Source organism: Antedon mediterranea, chromosome 3 (assembly GCF_964355755.1).
Source record: "Antedon mediterranea chromosome 3, ecAntMedi1.1, whole genome shotgun sequence".
NCBI classification, from domain to species: Eukaryota; Metazoa; Echinodermata; class Crinoidea; order Comatulida; family Antedonidae; genus Antedon; species Antedon mediterranea.
Window position 1 is genome coordinate 26,811,929 of NC_092672.1, and position 23,925 is coordinate 26,835,853.

Consider the following 23,925-nt stretch of genomic DNA (forward strand, 5'->3'; position numbering starts at 1 on the left):
ACCACTACTAGGCCTAGGCCCGGCCTAAAATATTCATTTTTTTATATGAATGCTTCGCCTCATCTTGGCTTTCTTCGGCATTATTTTCAAAATACTGTACACATGTTTGATGGAAAGCCCACATCACACGTGTTTTGTCGCGACAATTGTTTTGTTTTTGTACGAACATAATACCTACGCTACAATAAAGTAGTAATGTATATACTGTAAACAAAATTAATTGTTCGATTTTATATTTTAATACATCTTAAATAAAGGCAAAGGTATTAAAAACTACATACAGTATTGTTTTTAAAGACATTTTATTATTAATATTAATACATGATAATTCAAAAACAAATCACTGTACCACGCTTGTAAAATATTCATACGCCAAGACCTCGTGTGTCGTCTCTCTGCTGGCCGGCTCGATTTTCTCCACAGCCTGGAAATCGTGAATTTTCAACGAATTCTAACTTCGCGTAGAATTAATCAATTTTTACGATTTGAAATTGCTGATATATCACTTTTTCTTTTTATTCATGGTTAAACAAATGATATTACTATTATTTTATAGAAAAACACATTTTCAAACATTTAGTCACTTCATTTGACCATGAGAGAGTAATTTGATCGGACACATTTTCCCAGTGATTTATTGACACTTCGTAAGGTCGCGCGGCCTAGTCTTTTGATGTGTAATGCGATTAGATCGATTAGACTCAGGCAAAACCTGGTTTCAGTACCCGTCTAAAGCATCATTTGACGGGTAGAGTGGTAAGAGGGAAAGTTTCAGCATGATTCTGATTCTTTATGGCGTATATTTAATTTGATCTTTATTAATTTGCAGTATAATTCCTATTATTTAACTACTGTACCTTCACACACGTGTGGTATGTTTTAAAATAAACAAAAAACTGAAATGGCTATGATTAATGGCCAATTTTTTTTTCGTCTTCCAAAGGGACACTGTATTGATTGATGGAAAGTGCCTGTTTCCAGTCACCTTTAGGGTCAAATCTATTATTTTAACTGCTCCCTTGTGTATAAAAGAGAGGAAATATTTGAAACTAAGGTGAACTTATCTTAAACCCGGAAATTACTTTGACCGGGAAGAATTGAAATTGAGAGGAAAATCCAATGTTGAAATCATAAATGTTGTTAAAAAACTCTTTATAATATCTTCCTAAGATATAAATATGGAACAATAGCGTCGGCGTGCACACTAATGTTATCAAATCTACGTTTCGCGGTACATATCGGATAGATAAGGTAGGTATCCAAGGCGGAGATTTGTAGAGAAGTTTTTGCATTGTGCTCGCCTATGTCAGAATTAACCATAATTTATATATAGATGAATTTTAAATAATTATTTCAATGGATATGAACAGTTTAAAAAAAATGTTTTCCAAAGGAGTTTCAAAATCATACAATTTAGCAATAACATCAGATTATTCTTGGATCAATTGCAAATATAACAATCTCAATTAGCACAAAGCCCCTAAGATAGAAAATCTTTTCAATTATGAATTTTAAATCATTATAATGGATATGAACAGTTATAAACAAAATAAATAAATAAAAATGTTTCCCAAGTGCTTTCAAAATCAAAAAATGTAGTAATATCTGGTTATTTTTAGATCAATAACAGATATAACAATCTCAATTTACTAAAGCTCCAAAAAAAAAACACTCTTTTCGGTTATAATATTTTAAATCATGTAATATATAACATGTAATGAATATAAATGGACAGAAAAACTGTGCCCAAAAGGCTTTAAAATCATACAATTTAGCAATATTACTAATAATTTAACAAATCTAAATTCGTCGGCACAGTGGGTGGGTTGTTGTGCAGTGGGTCATTTTGGCTGTGATTTAAACAAATGTTCTCATGTTCTAATTGTATGTATTGTGGATCAGTTTTCATAAGTTCTAACAAACAAAATATTCTCATTTTGTGGTACCATGTTCACTTTTAAAGCTCTTTTCAAAATGTATATTCATACTCCTAGATAATAATATAATCATTTAATCTACTGAATAATAATAGTATTGAATTCATTTGGAGGTTTTATATTCTATCCACATTAAGGATACAATTCTAAATTAATTATATTTAACAAACAAATTGTAACAATTCTAGAATTCTTTTGTAGAAAACCGATTGGCATCACGAAATGCAAATGTAAATGCATTCTTTAAATTACGCTCTCAAAAATGTCTTTAAAGCAGAATTTAAGGCAGTCAAATAAATGAATAAAGAAATTGATCATAAAATATTTATATGAATCTGAACTATTAATAACTATTGATCGAAATGAGATCTATTAAAGTGAAGTTTTACATTTTAGGATGGAATTTAACATTTCTCTCGTTCGGCTCACTGTTATGATTTATTATTTTGGTTTATATTTTATCATATTTATATAATAATCATATATTTCATTATGCTTAGGATCAGGAAGAAAATAACAATCATGTTATTTTTTTAATATTGTTATATTTATATAGTACTTTAACAATCAGCACTCAGATTGTCTCAAATTCTTAGAAAAAAGAACAGATTGGATTATATTTATTAATTTTTTATATAGTACTTTAACAATCAGCACTCAGATTGTCTCAAATTCTTAGAAAAAAGAACAGATTGCATTATATTTATTAATTTTTTTTATTTAATTGTTTATGTAAATTGGGAGTATGAATATTCATGCATACAGGTAAAAGATAATTAAATTATATTGAAAACTAACAACAATACTTGTGTTAAGCAAATATAAATTTTAAAATGCAAAATTCTGGTTTTGGTATATTTTATCAATAGCATAAGAAAATAACATTCTTCTTCTTCTTCTTCGTATTAGGAGCCAACTTCATATGTGAAGACTCTGCTCCTCCAACTCTGTTTTGCTAGCTCTACTGTATTTGGTTGTGTATTATTATTATTCATTCTTGTTATGTTTTTATAATGTTAATGTTTTTTTTATATATTTTAAAATATAACTTTTAGCAATCACCAGATTGTCACAAAGCACTTAGAAACTAAAAAAATAGATTGAAATAGAACAGATTGTATTACAAAAAACTAAAAAGATGTGTTTTCTAAAGAATTTTGAAAACTTTGATTGAAGGTGCTCTCAAATAGAATTGGGAAGGTTATTCCACAGTCTGGAAGCTGCAATTAGGTGAAACAAAAGTACTAGTAGTCAACGACCTTAGAGATCTTGTAAGAGAGATCTACGTTTAACTAAACTTGAAAATATATAATGGTGACTGGTCATTTAGTGATTTGTATGTTGTAGTATGATTTGTACTAGACCACTTCTAGACTGTGGGTGATTATTAACTTCAACAACAACAATACAATACATGTTTGAGTTTATCAACCTTACAGTCAACTTTCAATTAAGATATGGGTAAAAAAAAAACATTATTAAAAGTTTTGTTTATTGCAAATCTAGAAATAATCTCAAAAGGATGTCAGTAATATCATAAAATAATTAAATGCATGTTGTACATGGTTGCTTTCCCACAAAACAAATAAAGACCATTATATTAACACTCCAACCAGGATGCTTTCCAAATGAATGAGGGGCTAGGTTTTTAAGGAACCGTTTAGGCCAATTTACACAGACAAACTGTAACGGCAAGCAGAAAACTGCGTAGCTTGTCCCACATAGAAACTGTATCTATCCTGAGTGGAAACCGCCGTCCACTTTGCGTTTTGTGTAAATGGTCATAAAATTTGTATTATACCCCTCATCTGTGTAAATTGGCCTTTATATCAGTGCAGTGCTCAGATATCAATCTAGCGAGTGCACGATGCACGTAAATTAAGATTTTGTAATTTTACTTATTATAAATTTATATGAGAAATGAATTAATAAAGCACATATATTATGAATATGAGTTCAATATAACTGTAGCCTACATCATAAAGGAAATCTATCATATATTTTTAATCAAGTATATATTATGTATTGTTGCAGTAGAATTTGTGGCTTTTGTAAAATACAATAGGCAAGAATGCAAAATAACAAAGTTATTATATAATAACAATACAACTAAGAGGGTCAAGGATATTAAATTGCTTGACATAAGCTCAATATGTCATTGAAAATATTTTTTAGCAAATTATAGAAATGTCATGTTAATATTTGAACCGGAAATATATATTTACTTTTATTTAAAATTGTTATCAATGAAATATAAAAATCTTCATGTACATATGTGCAAATATCATGAAACAGAATTTCTATTTTACATATCTGTTTTTGTGAATTTCTCTTTTTTCTTTAAAAATATTATTTTTAATTTTTATAAAGCTGAATAATTGGACTAAAAGGGATTCTAGAATAAAGAATGATTTTTATTGTTTATCTTTAAATTCACTATCTGTTACAATGATGTAATTTAGATTGGTTACAATCTAAAAACTGGAAAATATGAAGGGAGAACATTTTCACGAGTTGACAGATTGACTGTTCAATTTAACAAGGTGGCGCCAGGTTAAAGAGCAGTCAGGCTTTTCACTAATGTTCAAAAGTTACACAACATACTCTCAATGTTTTTACAAAAAAGTGAAATACACAATAGAACCATTTGCTCACCGCATTAACTTGTATACGCTACTTATATTTGCCTCTCTCCATACTGGGTACCATGTAAGGTTGAAACACAATTGCGCTGATTACCAGCTGTATGTTAATTCCATATGTGTTTGACTGAGTGCTATTATTATTAGACACTACAATAGAACCCATCCTTTGGGACACCAAACTATTCAGACACCCCTCTAAAGCAAGTATTTCTACACGCTTCAAAGACGAAAAAAAAGAAGAGAAGTTTTTAAAAAAAATTATCCTAAATTAACCAAAATTGTTGATGATGCAGAAGAACATTCTTAAAAAATACAGAACTTTGTGCCTCAAAACTATATAAAAAAACAACTTTTAAACAGGTAACACCCTTTTAAGGAGCAATTCCAATGTCTCCTCTTTAAAACCATACGGTGTAGTCAGGAAACCATTGAATTGTAGAGATTATGATCATTTTTAAATGTGTTAAACTGTTATACAGACATTGATGATACAAATGTTAAATGTACTGTACACAAACAGCTATTATAACCTAATTATAACACACCTACTAACGTATCCTTGTCATCTGATTTATTGGTTAGGAACGTTAAGGTGTTTTTGTGCAACTATGAGGCTTGTAACTATAGAGAGCTCTGTCTATATGGCTCCAAGGCGCAGCCAATTCAGCCTGGCTGAACTTGGCTGTGATAGAGTATTTTTTTTTTTATGAAACAGGGCCTAGACATTCACTGAGGGTAGCGCTCCTCCTTTTGATAATGAAAATTAAATTATGAAGTACTTTTTAATATCTATTTTTACAGACTATCAATATCCCTTAAAAAAAATCTTGGATCCACTGATGAAAACAAATAATGGAAAGGATAGAAAATTCACATGTGTTGCAGGGTGGACCGATTTATATTTTGATGGAAATAATGATACATTTTATTGGAGAAAAAATAAAAAGAACATGGCTCTGCTAAATCTCTGTCAATGGACTTCTCTTTCAGAAAATATTACATCCATTCCACTCATTAGCATTCTTTACTATATAATTTGTTATTATAATATTTGTATAATAAATGATTTGGCATACTTTACTGACTTATAGAAACAAATGGAATGTGCTTAATAGAGGGTCATTTACATTTTACAAAGTAAACCTCCTTCAAAATTATTACTGGAATATAGCAATAACCTGGAGTGTTACATTGTAATGTAATTAAGTGTTGTACAGGGAATTAGGAAGTGTCTGTACTTTCAAACTAGCATCTATATAAAAGTACATGCAATTATAATACAATGAAACACTCATGTAAATCTAATATGCAACAATAACTGTGGTTAGATCTCATACAATACAACAAAAAGTGTTCAATGAGAAATAGTACTCAAAAGTACAGTAAAACCAACAAAATGGCAATTGGTGAACACTAGGGCCTTTAAAATGAAGTGCTTTCAACTTATGTCCTATCTTTTGCATTTTATTTACCAAAATATCGACTGGGTGGATTTGGGCTGGGTGGATTTGGGCTGGGTGGATTTGGGCTGGGTGGATTTGAGCTGGGTGTGGGATTGGGCTGGGTGTGGGGTTGGAATGGGTAGATTTGGGCTGAGTGTGGGCTTAGGCTGAGGGCACCCTCCCCCTACCGTTAAATCTGCCTATAAACACAATTCCTAGGACTTATTGTAAAAGTTAATAAATAAAGGTTAGGAAATATTTTACTTTGGAAATATTTTCAGGAAAAGGATCAAGGGACAAATATGCGGCATGTTTGTCTACTGGGAGGGCAACTTCTTAGCTCTATTAACATATGTTGAATAATCAATCTGGAATTTACACAGTAGCCCTAACAGTAAATTAGTTTTCAATATAATTTTATCAATTTTGGCAAAGTTACTCTTGCACTACACACATTATAAAAATGTTTACAGAATGTTGTAGCCTAGCAATAGAAGTACATTAGAACAGAACTTTTGCTGTTCAGTAGATAAAGGTATTACCTTTCGTGTTACCTCGATTTGGTTTATTTACCCAAAAAATATGTGAATATAGTTTTGTTTTTAGAAGTTGACACTACATGATAAAATCAATTTGGTTGGTTCAATAGAATTTGAAACTATTTAATAAGCGCTTCTTCTAATTTTTAGTCCTTTTGCTGTTTTTTGTAATTTTTATATGTTTCATTGTATGTCTTTTTGCTGTTCTTTCAAAGGACCTCATTGGAAACAAGTCCGTAGAGGATTTTTATGAGTTATCCTTGGCATCCTTTCTTGTTTTATTCATGGTTTTTTATATTTGCTATTTTTAAATGTCTGTGATTTTTTATGTACTGATGCCGAAATAAATCAAATCAAATCAAATCAATTTATTTTCTTCTCTTTTCTTTTAGGGTTGCAGGGTTTTTAGCAGTTAGCCTATCTAAAAACCGAAAATGGTGTTTTACTCCAAAATAAGTAGTTACTATTAAAACCCTAGTGAGTCAAGGCACACATAATTCAATCACTTATGTTGGTTCGATAGAGTTTGCTATGTTTTGTTGAAGGTTCGCGGGTTTAGAAATACAAGGAGTAGATACAAAATTAACCAATCAGATAGTATTGATACACTTATGTATGTTATCATTGTAAATTATTCACAGATTACTAATGTTTACAGTCATTTCAAGTAATTATAGTGTATCACAAAAGGAAAGAGAGTGTTGGGTATTTAAATAGATAAAACATAATTAAACTAATTCATAGACTATAGGATAAAGATCACTAATATCAAGCAAATTGCAGATACTGACAGGGACTAATATAATCAATAATTATATATCAATTGGAGTGCAATAATCTGATTGACGGGTAACATAATGTATTCACATTTTATTATACGTTGAATTTCGTTGAATCTAATTCACCTGCTAATCTAAAGTTAGGTTTACTCAACAAACATTAAAATACTTTAATGTCTTAAATTGTATGATTAAAATTCTGTACAAGTACTGATGTATATAATAACACATGCTCCAGGTGTCTTGTACAGACGATTTGAGACTTATGCAAAGACGAATCGTAAAGTGATTAATGATTTCTGTAATATCTTTGTACGGGTGATATAAACATATTAACCATGCACGGATTTAAAACTTGTCAGTAGGAGTATCTTTATTAAACCTAATAGCCATTTATTCCTATCACAGCTAAGCAAGTTTCAAACACCATTCTAATGGATGTTAAATCATAAAATGTCATCAGAAACGTACAAAGTCGTATTAGATGTTTGATGTATAGGCTCTACAATCAATTTTATTTAAGTGTTTAAAGACTCTATCCCTCATGTTGAATTAACATGATTATACATTTTTTTATTGAGAACATAATGTCGAAACATCACGAAATACTGATCTTGAAAGAATTACAACATTCTAGTATCTTATAAGTATGGAGCGGAAACATGGCATTATCAAATAATAATAAGTCTTGAAACTGCATGATTATGTACCTATATTTATGCTTTATGGCAAGTGTATTTAGCCTTCTGAATATAATGGACTGTGCTACCATAGGTCATATTAAGGTAAAGATAAAGAATGTTACAGTTTCTTTCGTCTACGATTCCGAATGGAAAGCTCTGCAAAATATGTAAAGTAAATATGTAAGTATTGTGGGTCACATACATTACAATTTTTACAGTAATAAAAACTGTTAATTTTAAATATATATATTTTAAACAAACAAAAATCTACAAAGGAATATTAAATTAAGTAAAATAATTAATTTGAACTGAAACTAATTAAAATTAGAGTTGGGTGGGTGAAGGAAGAGACCCATAACAAAAAGTCTTAGTAGTTATAGCTCTATAGCGGTTAGCCTTATAGTCTATCCGGCTTAGTAGATATAGAGCTGTCGCCTATTTATCACCTACTAGTAGATAGATATTTGATAGATTTTTTATAGTTGTTAGTAGATTTTTGCCTCATTAGCATATTTCGCGATGATATTAGTAGGCGACACCTACTAAATACAACTATTATTAGACTACCAATAATCTATCTAGAATGGATTCTTAATTGGCTATTATTTGGCTTTTAAAAATCTACATTAATTTGCTATTTATGGGCTATTAAAAATCTACTAATTATATGACTATTATTGGGCTATTAAAAATCTGTATAAATTGGCTATTATTTGGCAATTAAAAATCTACATAAAATGGCTATAATTTGTCTACTTAAAATCTACATTATTTGGCTATTAATATACTATTAAAAATCTACTAAATAATTGGCTATTATTCAGCTACTAAAAATCTACATTATTTGCCTATTATTGGGCTATTAAAAATCTACTTAAAAATGGCTATTATTTGTCTACTAAAAATCTACATTATTTGGCTATTATTGGGCTATTAAAAATCTACATAAAAATGGCTATTATTTGTCTACTAAAAATCTACATTATTTGACTATTATTGGGCTATTAAAAATCTACATAAAAATGGCTATTATTTGTCTACTAAAAATCTACATTATTTGGCTATTATTGGGCTATTAAAAATCTACATAAAAATGGCTATTATTTGTCTACTAAAAATCTACATTATTTGGATATTATTGGTCTATTAAAAATCTACTTAAAAATGGCTATTATTTGTCTACTAAAAATCTACATTATTTGGCTATTATTGGTCTATTAAAAATCTACTTAAAAATGGCTATTATTTGTCTACTAAAAATCTACATTATTTGGCTATTATTGGGCTATTAAAAATCTACACTATTTGGCTATTATTGGGCTGTTAAAAATCTACTTAAAAATGGCTATTATTTGTCTACTAAAAATCTACATTATTTGGCTATTATTGGGCTATTAAAAATCTACATTATTTGGCTATTATTGGGCTATTAAAAATCTACATTATTTGGCTATTATTGGACTATTAAAAATCTACATAAATTGGCGACTATTGGGATATTAAAAATCTACATTATTTGGCTATTCAAAATCTACATAAATTGGCTATTATTGGGCTATTAAATATCTACATTATTTGGCTATTAAAAATCTACTAAATAATTGGCTATTAAAAATCTACATATAACTATTATTGGGCTATTAACAATCTACATATAGATATTATTGGACTATTAAAAATCTACATATAACTATTATTGGGCTATTAACAATCTACATATAGATATTATTGGGCTATTAAAAATCTACATATAAATTGGCTATTAAAAATATACATAAATTAACTACTGTTAATTTAGATACTTAAAATCTACAGAAATTAAAAATCTAATCTTTTCTGGCTAAAATACAGATACAGAACAATAATTCATCTTATTGGCAAATAACAAATGTATAATGATTAAAAAAATAACAAATTAATTTTTTTCCCGTATTTGTAAACCTTAATCTTGTCCATACATATGCGAGTCCGAAAACTTTAAGCACATATTTTAACTCAGTTGGACATGTAAAAGGAAGAATACCAAACAACAACAGTTACTTTTGTAACAATTTAGACTTATTAAGTGAAACAAGACATTAGTAACCAAATATACAGTATACATTTTATAAATTTATTTAACAAAAAATTAAGATAGTACATTATTTGTAAACCTTAATATCTTAACCATAACATTGCACAAGTTTTAACTCAGCTGGACATGTAAAAGGAAGAATACCAAACAACAACAACAGTTACTTTTGTAACAATTTAGACTTATTAAGTGAAACAAGACATTAGTAACCAAATATACAGTATACATTTTATAAATTTATTTAACAAAAAATTAAGATAGTACAGTATTTGTAAACCTTAATATCTTAACCATAACATTGCACATGTTTGAACTCAGTTGGACATGTGACAGGAAGAATACCGAGCAACAGAGCAACACTCATCACTTTTGTAACAATTTAGACTTATCAAATGAAACAAGACACAGTATCCAAATATACAGTATACATTTTATTTAAACTTCAAAATTCAAAACAATTCCTGAATGGAATTAGACCAGACAATAAGAAATGCACCAACTATTGTCACTATTGACATGAAAAATTAATTACGCAAAAGCACACTTCACCATAAATTAATCATCTTTGCACTTGACCATCAAATTTGTACTAGTATAGGTTAAAGATCGTCTCTCTGAAAAAATAATTGTTTAAACATTTTTTTGTTGAATATGCCATTTGAATTTTGCTATACAAGGGCTACCTACCAGTAACCTATTAACAGACTATAAACAAACTGATAATAGCCAGTAACTATTAATAAACTATTTATTTTATATACTTAGGCCTACTAAGAATTATTACAAATAGATACAGTAGATATAGCTAGATGACCTAGGCCTCTAGGCCTAGATACTGCATTAGAAATCTATTATTAATATCACAGTTGTAATATCTATCAACTGCATACTTACAATGGGTGTCATGAAACCTAAGACCACGAAAGCTAAGACCCCCTAAGACCTAAGATCACGAAAGCTAAGACCCAACACCTAGATTACAAATATTTATCTTTCGCACCTGCCTTGTATTTTAACTCCCAACATTTATTCTGAATACCACACCTTAGAATTGGCACTTTCATGAAAAAGAATCACATAAAAAGTAACAAATACATTTTTAAATTGATGATTTTACAGACGTTTTTCTCGCACACAAAATGACTAGCCTACAGTACAGTAGGCCTACCCCATGGGCCATGTTCAATGTTTTTGTTTCTATGGAACGTCAAAAGAGCAAAAATTATATAGAGGGCTGAAAACTCTGTGGAGTCCATCTACAGTGTGGATGGAACAATATAAAATTAAAATTGTAATGATAATAGTATACTCATGCAAGTACGAAGAAATAAATACTGGCAAATAAATTTTAATTTAAAAATCATGATAAGTTTTTTTGTTTCGTTTTCTTTCTGTTTTTATACTTGTACTATTATTGTTGCTCTTTTGGCGCTCCATAGAAACAAAAACATTGAGCATGGGGAGCTCGAGGAGTTACATTACAGTATACAAAGAAACACATCTGTAAAATCATCAATTTAAAGGATTTATTTATTTGTTATTATGTGTTTCTCCTTCTGAAAGTACTTATAAGTCCTAATTTTAAAGTGTGGTGTTCAGGATAAAGTTAGTCAACAAATTTGGAGTCAAAATACAAGAAAGGCAGGTGCGTAAGAAAAACATCCTCTGAACCAACACAATGGAGTAAATATATACCAACAAACAACCCGTCAAGTTTGTTTGTTGTAAAGTAAAAATATACATTTACTCAACGGGCGAAAATAATGTGAGTTTATCTATGTTTTGCGGTAGTATTAAATTATATTTATGGTAATAAATGAAACCTACTGTGTTTAAAATTATGTATAATAATAACCTATTAATAGACTAGGCTTAGGCCTATTAACAAACTGATAATAGGCCTAGGCAGCCCAGTATAACTATTTAGTATTAATATTATAAACTAAAAAATCTATTTTATAATTGAACCCTGGGAAGTAGGCCTACAACTTGTGGCTTATTACTATGTTTTCATTTATGTACACACCTATAATTATATTATACTGTATAATGCCATTGTTGAATAAATAAATGTTTTTTGAACAACAAACAGGCAATGTAGGGCCTAGGCTAACTAGTAGTAGGCCTATAAGCCTAGGCTACAGTATAAAGTATATTAGGCCTAGGCTAGGCTATTATAATTATAACTTGAATGAAAAATGCCTAGTGCAATTTAAAAAAGACTAGGCCTAGGCTAGGGCCTACCTAGCTTAGTAGCCTAGCCTAGCCTAGGCCTACTAACTAATACAGACAGGCCTGGCTAGGTTATAGAGCCTACTAGAGGCCTGCTAGCCTAGCTTCTAGCCTATCAAAAAGGAACACTTTAACTTTAACAAATAAAATGTAAAGATATGGATTGATTCACTTACCACTAAACTGACATTGTGTATAAATAAACATTCATGGTCTGATCGAAAAGGCCTACAACAAGCGAATGCTCCTTTTTTCTCTGATCATCTGCATTGTGCCTGCTGCTGCTGCAAAAAAGAAGCGGGAATTTGGGTGTAACAATTGTTATACACACGCACTAATATATAGACAACGGCTATCTATAATCTATTAACAAACTACATTTTACATTTTACATTTAACTTATATTCCATACCTACTAAATATCTATTATATATAGATAGATGGAGACTACTACAAGTCTATTAGAAATCTATGAGTAACACAGTTTTGTATTATCTATCAACTGTCTACTTATAATAGATAGACAACAGCTATCTATAACCTATTAACAAACTACATTTAACTTATATTCCATACCTACTAAATATCTATTATATATAGATAGATGGAGACTACTACAAGTCTATTAGAAATCTATGAGTAACACAGTTTTGTATTATCTATCAACTGTCTACTTATAATAGATAGACAACAGCTATCTATAACCTATTAACAAACTACATTTAACTTTCCTTCCATACCTACTAAATATCTATTATATATAGATAGATGGAGACTACTACAAATCTATTAGACATCTATGAGTAACACAGTTTTGTATTATCTATCAACTGTCTATTTATAATAGATAGACAACAGCTATCTATAACCTATTAACAAACTACATTTAACATATATTCCATACCTACTAAATATCTATTATATATAGATAGATGGAGACTACTACAAGTCTATTAGAAATCTATGAGTAACACAGTTTTGTATTATCTATCAACTGTCTATTTATAATAGATAGACAACAGATATCTATAACCTATTAACAAACTACATTTAACTTATATTCCATACCAACTAAATATCTATTATATATAGATAGATGGAGACTACTACAAGTCTATTAGAAATCTATGAGTAACACAGTTTTGTATTATCTATCAACTGTCTACTTATAATAGATAGACAACAGATATCTATAACCTATTAACAAACTACATTTAACTTATATTCCATACCTACTAAATATCTATTATATATAGATAGATGGAGACTACTACAAGTCTATTAGAAATCTATGAGTAACACAGTTTTGTATTATCTATCAACTGTCTATTTATAATAGATAGACAACATATATCTATAACCTATTAACAAACTACATTTAACTTATATTCCATACCTACTAAATATCTATTATATATAGATAGATGGAGACTACTATAAGTCTATTATAAATCTATGAGTAACACAGTTTTGTATTATCTATCAACTGTCTATTTATAATAGATAGACAACAGCTATCTATAACCTATTAACAAACTACATTTAACTTATATTCCATACCTACTAAATATCTATTATATATAGATAGATGGAGACTACTATAAGTCTATTAGAAATCTATGAGTAACACAGTTTTGTATTATCTATCAACTGTCTACTTATAATAGATAGACAACAGCTATCTATAACCTATTAACAAACTACGTTTAACTTGTATTCCATACCTACTAAATATCTATTATATATAGATAGATGGAGGCTACTGTAAGTCTATTAGAAATCTATGAGTAACACAGTTTTGTATTATCTATCAACTGTCTACTTATAATAGATAGACAACAGCTATCTATAACCTATTAACAAACTACATTTAACTTATATTCCATACCTACTAAATATCTATTATATATAGATAGATGGAGACTACTACAAGTCTATTATAAATCTATGAGTAATACAGTTTTGTATTATCTATCAACTGTCTACTTATAATAGATAGACAACAGCTATCTATAACCTATTAACAAACTACCGTTAACTTATATTCCATACCTACTAAATATCTATTATATATAGATAGATGGAGACTACTATAAGTCTATTATAAATCTATGAGTAACACAGTTTTGTATTATCTATCAACTGTCTACTTATAATAGATAGACAACAGCTATCTATAACCTATTAACAAAATACATTTAACTTTTTTTTCATACCTACTAAATATCTATTATATATAGATAGATGGAGACTACTCCCTGTCTACATAAAAACTCTTAAGGTGAAAAATATCTATTAAAAACTACTAACAATGGTGTAGCTTAAAGGCCTACTTTAAATAGTGCTACATCAACTATGATACAACTACTTACTGTGTACTTTTAATAGGTAGTACCTATTATGTCACCTATCTATTTTATGTAGTCAGAAAGTAGTCGAAGAAATCATGATAAAATCCTTAGTAGCCAAGAGAAAAAAACTACTAACGGCCTATTAAGCCTACTAAGGATAGAGCTATTTCTATTAAAGACTATCTAAATCTACTTAGTTATTTCGTTATGGGGAGTGACTGGAAAATTGACTACAGAGAATTCAGAAGTTAACTAAACTAAGCAAATCTCCTTTGAGTTTAGCTCGTGAAAACATATTGAAACAGTGAGTGAGTGGCCGAGCGGTTAAGACAGTGGAACCGTAATTACGTAGCCATAACATCGGCAGGGGTTCGAGGCTAACTCACTCCATGGTTCTGGTGGTAGAACGAGTCTTCTCGGATAAGGACTATAAACCGTAGGTCCATTGTACACATCTAGCTCGTGTGCCCTTTAAAGAACCTAAGTACATCTTTCGAGACGAGTAGGGGGTTACCCCGGTGTATTAGTACATCACAGCCACTGATCACCAACTGGGCCCTCTGGGAGACCAGTCTTTGACTGAAGAAGTTACCCAGTATAAATATAAATATAAAAATCAAAAAAATTGTTTTGCGAGACAATGGAACAGTACTCACTATAGTACATTTCAGTTAGGTATGTATCGAAGAAGGTTATTTCCAAAACGTTTTTGAATTGTGTCTGCCTATCTCAGAATTGAACATAGTTTATATATAGATAAGAGAATATGAAATTTAAAGGAATGCATCTATGAATTATTCATTTAATGAACAGCCAAATGAATGATAAACCACAAAAGACCTGCAGACAGACCGACAGGGATACATCAGTATAATGTAAATCTAATCATCACTTTATCAAATGAAATAAATATATTGCTATGCTATTGGCAAAGCCCATACAACATAATTACTGCTAACATGGAATACATAACAGCTTTTAAGTATAATACTGATAACATTTAGCATACAAATATATTATTCCTTTAATATTTGAAATACAAAATTATTTGAAGTCATGAATAGTTTATGAATTCTAGTAAAATAAACATAATATAATTTTAGCTAGATGTATAATAATTAAAAATAAACATAATATAATTTTAGCTAGATGTATAATAATTAAGAAATCTATTTGCAAGAATGTGATTTTGATTTGAATTTATTTTGAAAATTGTATTACGTAATTATTTAGAAAGTGAATCAAAAGATCTACTTGTTTAGGCAATAAGATTTTGATTTGATTGATAATAGAAATAGAATCACAACATGCTGTCACAATACAGACACAGTAACAAACAATCACAAAACTTAAGTTTAATGACAATATATTTATAGAGGAAATTCCAGAATAACTACCTCCCTTTATAATCTAAAAACATTTTTAAAATACTATTAATGATGTTTTACTGTAAAAAGAAAAGTCTTACTTTTGATTAGAAAAAATAAATTCCTTGCTCCAATAAAAAATAGTATGTACAGTACCTGTTATAAATTTGAACCTGTTCATTTAAACTGAAACTTTCAAATGATCCTATACCCTAAAATTCACCTGCTGGTCTTAACGGAACCCGCCAACCATTCTACTAGAAAATTTAACGCCTCGTTTGGTAGGCCATTGAACAGGGTTTAATCACCCTGAAACCTGTATATAATAAGTTCTATTGAAGGGGGCTATATGTTTTGTTCTTCTGAAAAGTTTTGGTAAAGAATGGAATATTTGAAAATCGAAAATTTGTGATTTAATTTCTCTATTGTTGTACTATTTTTTGAGGTCATTTCAAACATAATCATGCAAAAATAATATAGAGTTTTAACACACAAATTATGATTATGATCATAATTAGCCAGTGCTAGTTACATTGTTCTTGTTAATTGAATTAAGTATATAGTATATTTAAATTGCAGTGGGTGATTCAAGGGGCCCTTCCATAGGGACTTAACACTATGGTTGAATACAGTATAAGGGTTTTGACTTTACGCTTCACTGACAATGATAAGTAGTTTTGATCCTAACTTCAATTGATTGATAGAAAACGTTCAATATTTTCCCATGATATGTAAAACAATAATCCGTCTGGATTAAATAAGATTTGAATTTTCTATGAATAAGATTTTCACCTCGAATATTGGCAAAAACAAGCCGAACTGATATTCTTATCCTATTTTATTTTTCCCAAAAATTCTTTAAAAGGGGATTTTATTTGTTTTTCAATTGTGGATCCTGAAAGTGGTGGGTGAGTTGTGGGTATAAAAAGGGGAAACTTCTATTAAGGGGACACTTTGTTGCATCCCAATGGTTTCCCCTTAATAGGGATGTTACTGTATTAATATTAATATTATTAACAATATTAAATCTATGAAAACATTGTAAAAACCACTATATCAGTGTATGAAGCAGAAACTGTACAAAGATCTGTTCACACATGTTTTTAGATATTATCTTTTAATATATTTCCAAAACCTGTTAGCTTATCAATATTTTCTACATATATTCCTTTTTTTATACACGTTATCATTTAACACATTTTTTTTTCTCTTTTTAACAATTTCATCATTTTAAATCTCATATGCAAGAAGAATGTGCATATTTACATACATAAAAGCATTGATAAATACACATACATAAACAGCTTACAAAAAAAAACACACATGAAATGCAAATTTGTCTGGCTGTTTACTGTATCATTTTGCGATTATCTATTCACACCTACAGTTATTTTATCTCACATGACATAAACTTAATAGGTTTATACTAGGAAACAATTAGTGGAAACAACTACAAAAACTGACTTGGATAATGTTGTGAAGGCCCAATGTACAAGAGAATGTCTCACATGGCATAAACAACATAGGTCTGAACTAGAAAACAAGATCGTTTACACATACAGAGTTAATTAAGTTTACATCTCACAAAAAACCTCATATGTCTGAACTAGGAAAGAATTAGTGGAACCAACATATGACAACTGACATGGACTCTCAAAAACTAAGTACCACAAACTTCATAAAGGTTTTTAATAGATTTGTTAAATAAGTTCTTCCAAACGGAATACGAAGGAGGGGGCGAGACAGAAGGCCGACATCAAGTTCGCGACAATGAGGGAGCATATTCCGAAATATGTCAGAGGCAAGAAGTTTCTCACCAAAAGACAACACTAGACCCACCCTCCTCGTCGCAAGCGATGGGAGACCGGCGATCTTGCACGCCTCTTCATACATGTGATCAGTCCCTAGTATTATTCGAAGAGCTCGTTTCTGGATTCAAGGTACAATACTAAAAAAAGAGTGAAAGAAACGACACTGTACAATACAACATCCAATTTTCACACTTATCAACTCCACATAAAATGTAAATTAAAATTGATTATTAATAACTTTTACGGATAAAGTTTAACCAGGTAAGATATCGTATCACGCACATATCGACTTATCTATAATTGCAGCAAGCATACAAGTGACAGACATAGCAAGAATGAACATGGTGAACGTACTGCTGTTACACAGGACATTGAAAAGCGTAACAATCAATCAACTATTTAAACAGAAAAGTAATTTAATCATTAACATATGTAATTTAATATTGTTTGGATACAACACCAATATTTGAATCAATGGCATTGTAATTCAATTAGTAGCTTACAAATCTATAATGTTCTTGAGATAATTTCTTGGAGCTGCAAACGATATGGTGTTGAAATAAAGGGGCTTTGGTATAGAGCTATAGCAAAACTTTCATAACATAATGAATTAATAGAAGTTAAATATTCACTTTATAATGTGGCCACATACAGATATTTGGAGAAGTGAAAACAATTGAAATCAGTTTTTATGGTCTACACCCAGTGTATGAACAAAAATATTAGAGCCGAGATGCCAAAAGACAATAAAGTAATAAGAAGTTAAATCAATAACAACAATAAAAAAACAAAAACAAGAACTAATTACTTTAGGATAAAGTAAGTGAATATCTTTAAAATTGAGATAATTTGACCAATAAATGTTTACATACATGTTTAAATAAAAGGATACAAGATGTTGTCTCGTACACACTTATAAGTATTAAAGAAAACAAATCGGAAGTAATTTTAAATGTTATAAATCTCTTTAGACATTTTGTCAAATAAATAAGTAGACTCATTTGTTAAATAAATGAGTATAAATTGAAGAAATTTTGTATAATTATGATACTATTCCATAACTTAACTCCAGTATAACTGATATATTTTTTTCCAATATTTATTTTAAGAGGTATGAATAAATCATCATTATTGCTAGCAGAATAGATATGTATATCAATTGCTTTCTTAGGAGAAAATTAAATATGCATATATACCATATTTCAGTTCATGCATCGGTACCAATCCTAATAACAATATCACGGTATTAATATTATTAGGACTGAGCTGATATGGAGCATATACCAGCACCATATTGACATTGTGACCGTTTTAGAAAACAATGTTGTCGCAATTTATTCAATAATATGGTACCTCTCTGACTGGCATGCTGTACATTTTAATATTCCTCACCGCATATTTATACTAAATATAATAACAAAAAAAGGATTGGTGTGGGAGTGGGGAGACATTTAAAACCTATTGGAGCATACTAAACTATACTAATTTACGAAAATCGTGACTGAGAATGTCGCGATAAATTTCAGTCAAATTATAGTGGCAAACTGTGAATTATTAATTTGTATTGGTTATTTTAAATAAAGCTTTTAATAATACAGGTTATGGCCTGGGTCTTATCACTAGGACGGCAGAATATCTGTCGACGAGTAACAGTCAAATACGACTCTCAATCTAAAAGTCCCTAATCGCAAAAACAACGCCATGGTCAAATCTAAAAATATAAAATATATTCTGTATTGATTGTGGTATTAATAATATTGAAATATTTAATTCAAATTAGTTATCTTACAAATCAGTATAAATGACCTCTGCATAATAATTTAATTCACCATGTGTTTCATAATGCTGATTATTAAATATATTATATATGCTAAATTAAATATATATATATGCTCAATTAAATATATATATATATATATATATATGCTAAATTAAATATATATATATATATATATATGCTAAATTAAATATATATATATATAATTTATATTCTACTTCTTGTTGGTCCAATTTGCATTCTATAGTTATTCGTCAAAATCATAAATACATTTATATCGACGGAATAGATTTATTTCAGTAGAGAATAATCGCAAGCGTTGTTTGAGAGTAATCATGTACGTTGTTAAACCATAATCTATCCACAATTTAGGATCGATTTTAGGTAACATGCTTGAATGATAGAATGTGATTAGAATAAAAAAATAAGAATAGTTTCATAAAACAGATACAAACTGTTTGTATATATATTACTTTAAAGATGTATTGTCCCCCTGAAAAAATAATTCTTAAAACAATTTTGGTTGAATATTCCATTTTAAAGCAACATAATAGTTATCCACTTTGACCAAAAATTGGATCGAAAAAATATGTATTTACCTGAAAAAATTTAATTGAAGGCAAAAAATGGTCAAATTGGCTGCCAGCCAATGCATTTTTGGTTGAATTTAACCATTTATTTTGTCATTTTACTAGTGAAAACATAATTTTGTTTGTTTTTTTTTCTATGGAAGTGATTAACTTTATTAAAACTACAACATAATATATTCAAAGTCTGATTTAATTAATCTTCATTTTTCATGTTTTTGGGGGACAATACATCTTTAAACAAGAAAAATAAAAAAAACTGTAAACTCTAGTAAACAGTAGAAACCATTTTTCCTGTTAAAACAAATCAAGGGTAATGTACTACAGCAAACCTTAATTCAGAGGGACACCCATTTGGAAGTGACATTTTATTGGGTCCCGAAAGAGTCACCATAGGGTCCATCTACTGTAATATACTGCTGAATAAATGAATGTGTAAAAGAAAAAAAAATACACATTAAAACAATTCTTGGAATTAAAAACTTCCTTCTTGATTATGCAGATTATTCAATTTAAATTCAATTTGTTTTCAATAATAATAAAATGTTATTATCACAACAGAATTAAAAATAATTACAAAGTAAGTTTTTTTTGTGTCTGAAATGTGTAATCTAATGGGACATCATGGTCAAACTTAATGGTTTATTTTTATTTATTTATCTAGAAATTCACTTTGATTCAGTGACAACAAAAAAATTGTAATTAAAACGAAAGGAACGGTAGGAAATAAAGGAACAAGAAACCCCATGCAATCATAAAACAAGCTTAATGTTATATTTTCTATCCTAAATAATAAGCTTTAGCTTTGCTTTATCCCTTTTTAAAGGAGGCTGCTAGATTATGAGAGAGTCATGTTTTGTCGTTAATTGCAATGTACTATCACAAACCAGTATATTTACATTATATTTTTCATTGTTGATTATTTAAAAAAATATATATATATACTATAATTTATATTCTCGCATCAATCAATAAAAAGACAGTAACGTCCCAAAAAAAGAGCACAATCTCAGTTGATATTGTTATGTTTGTTTATATCAAGATCCTAGCATATAAATGTACTTTACTGGATAGAAAACCATACAACTCATTATCATAATTACTATAAACTATTAAAGTTAAAACTGATGTTAATTCATATCGGCCAATCCATTATACCAGCATGATCCATGACATTAACCAGCATTAAAATTAATATATATAATTGCAATATTAATAAATAATCATAAAAATAATTATTATTCTGCCCTGTGGGTTAATCTAGAAAGTCTACGTCTATGAGGACGAGATAAAAACATGCATAAGGAATACGACAATGGCAAAAGCAGGTTTGAACTAATTCCTCTCAGTCTCATGCTAGTCTCCCGTTCTCATGCTAGTCTCCCGTTCTCATGCTAGTCTCCCGTTCTCATGCTAGTCTCCCGTTCTCATGCTAGTCTCCCGTTCTCTCAACATTACGCCACATTACTGCTTCTTGTTAGTCTCAGCAAAACATTACCATCTATTATAAGGTATAATAATAGGTAATTATATTATAATATTCACTTTAAAAAAAGACAAACAATGAGACTGGATAATAATGTACAGGATATGTGATGAGTGTTTTGTTAAATGTACTAGTAATAAATAACAAAATCCTAAGGTCAATAAAAAGCACATTTAAAATCTTGATACACTAGACCCTTTTCTTTGGGACCTATCAAGGACTCTATCAATGGAAATTAGTTTTTTGAGCTAAACTGGAAAATCTTATTAGTGCAGTTTTCAGTAAAAGCAATGTTATAATTTGTTAAAGACATTTTTCAAATAAAACTTCCTGTAAAAGGAATGACGAGCAATACATAGTTTAACACCACAGCCAACAACTTTTCAGGAGACTATGAGGAAACAGTTGGGTCACAAAGGTGTCATCCAAAATACCCAGTGCATCTTTCAGACAAGGTAGAGTTACCCCAGTGATCCATTTCAGCCCCCATAATCAATTAATGCATTGAGTTAACCAGTAAACCACAATTGTAGTGGTCCTTATACAGAACTATATTATTAGTAATACGGCGCTTTCAATTTGTGACGACCAAATGTTATGCTAATTCATTGTGCGCATGCAGTGATATTGGGAAACGTGTCTTTGCTCCTCACCTTGACATAGGTTTGATGGTTTCTAGGTCCAGGCAAATCTACAGACCCTTATTAATAAATGGAATTTCTCTATACCACAAGATCCACTAAATAATTGTAGATAAAATAAATAAAGGAGAACTAAACCTATTGAGATTTAGATCATTTCAAGAATCTGATGAGCTTAACTCATTTTGCCATACAAAATGTACAAACTAGCTGCAAAGACAGGGTTTCAACTTCAGCCAGTTTGAAAACTTTGACAAAAACACTTGAAAAGAACACAACAGTAAAATACAAATATGACAATAATACTCAAAAATAGAAACTCTTACCAGGTTTCCTGAAATCCTTTTCATCTGATGCTCGTTAATTTCCAAATGAAACTAATTTCTGTAACAAAAAGACACAAATAACATTGAACTTCAAATCACAACTCCCTGAGTAATACAAGTACATCGACGACGACAGGAAATATAAGTGAACTTCCGACTAATTAAGTTAACATGCAAGAAATGCATAACAATTGCACCAACGATACCTTGCAATAACTGTAAATCAATGAGCAAAAATAGTAATGCAGTATGTAAAGCAGAAATTACAGACTGCTGCTACGGATTGTGATACATATAATAACTGCTATACAGGTTTGTAGATATATAACATATAATACTTTTCATACCTAAATTGCTGCTGAGCCAATGCTGGCTACTGTGCATATAAGAAAGCAGACAGTTTTACTGAAAGCAATCACTAAACTTATCAACAAACTACATTCTGATTGGTTAAAACCATTCATATGCAAATGAGTAAAAGTAATTCATCTCCCAATGAGATTTGTCAATACTATTGAAAGATGAAGACTAGAATCAATTCAATATTGAACATGTAATTGTAGTATAATTAAATAAAAACAATTTTCAATAACAAAACAAATATGAAGTGACATTAAAGTATTGATAAATATTTTGTTTCCATAAAAAAAGAACAGCAGATACTTTTACAGGTTAGTGGCCTTCTAGGTCATCGAAAGTTATAATGTATTTGATGTGTCCAATTGCAGTTGGTCGTGATAATGACATTTTGATTATAACCGATTACATCGTAAACGACTGAAATACAATGCATGTCAGGAGAAAGACTAACGATACATAGATAAAGAGTTTGTTTAAGGGTAATCCTGTTCACTAATGAAAAACGATTTAAACAAAATTAATAATTATCATTTCCAAACTAATATATACAACCTTTAAAGTATCATTTTCACTGTGATAATAATAATAACAGAAATTTTTATAGCACTAATTCAAACTTTATCAAAGGCGCATAAAGTGGTCAATAAAAATTCTGAAAAAGGTGTTCTGAAAGAAGATTTGGTGAATTACGAACAGAAAATGATGAGTTCCAAAAAAGAAGGGCTTGAAAGGAAAAGGCACGTTGACCATATGTTTTGGTTTTGTGCTGAAAAGATGGAACTGTCAATAGATGGATGACTTAAGCTATTCCTACACTATCAAACTAGTTTGACAAAAAAGTGTGATGTGCCTAAATATGGTAGTGATATTCCAAAATATGGTAGTGAT

At 29.6% G+C, this 23,925-nt stretch overlaps 1 protein-coding gene across 1 annotated transcript in view; it reads right to left on the reverse strand.

Annotated features, from left to right (window-relative positions):
- LOC140044229 (uncharacterized) overlaps positions 1-16,571 on the reverse strand; it is a 66,227-nt gene extending 49,656 nt beyond the window's left edge. The window contains exon 1 of the mRNA XM_072088706.1: positions 16,151-16,571. The gene's annotated coding sequence lies outside the window, so the exon portion shown is untranslated. The remainder of the gene's footprint in view (positions 1-16,150) is intronic.
- Between the last annotated feature and the right edge of the window lie 7,354 nt (positions 16,572-23,925).